The sequence below is a fragment of the Penaeus monodon genome, chromosome 27 (genome assembly GCF_015228065.2).
Source record: "Penaeus monodon isolate SGIC_2016 chromosome 27, NSTDA_Pmon_1, whole genome shotgun sequence".
Taxonomy (NCBI): domain Eukaryota; kingdom Metazoa; phylum Arthropoda; class Malacostraca; order Decapoda; family Penaeidae; genus Penaeus; species Penaeus monodon.
Window position 1 is genome coordinate 2,965,562 of NC_051412.1, and position 208 is coordinate 2,965,769.

Sequence of the window (208 nt, forward strand, 5' to 3'; positions counted from 1 at the left end):
ATTTCACCAAGCCTCTCGCAAGTAATAACGTAAAATCTACGATAACTTTATCCGTAAAGTTTTGAAAATAAAGTAAAAAATATTCGAGAGAGAGAGATAGAAAATAAATGTTTTGTTTTGCAAGACCTTATGCAATTACTTCCTTGTGTTTGCTCTATTGCTCACTGAATGTGTTTTGACTCATGTGTGTATATATAACTTGTTAAAA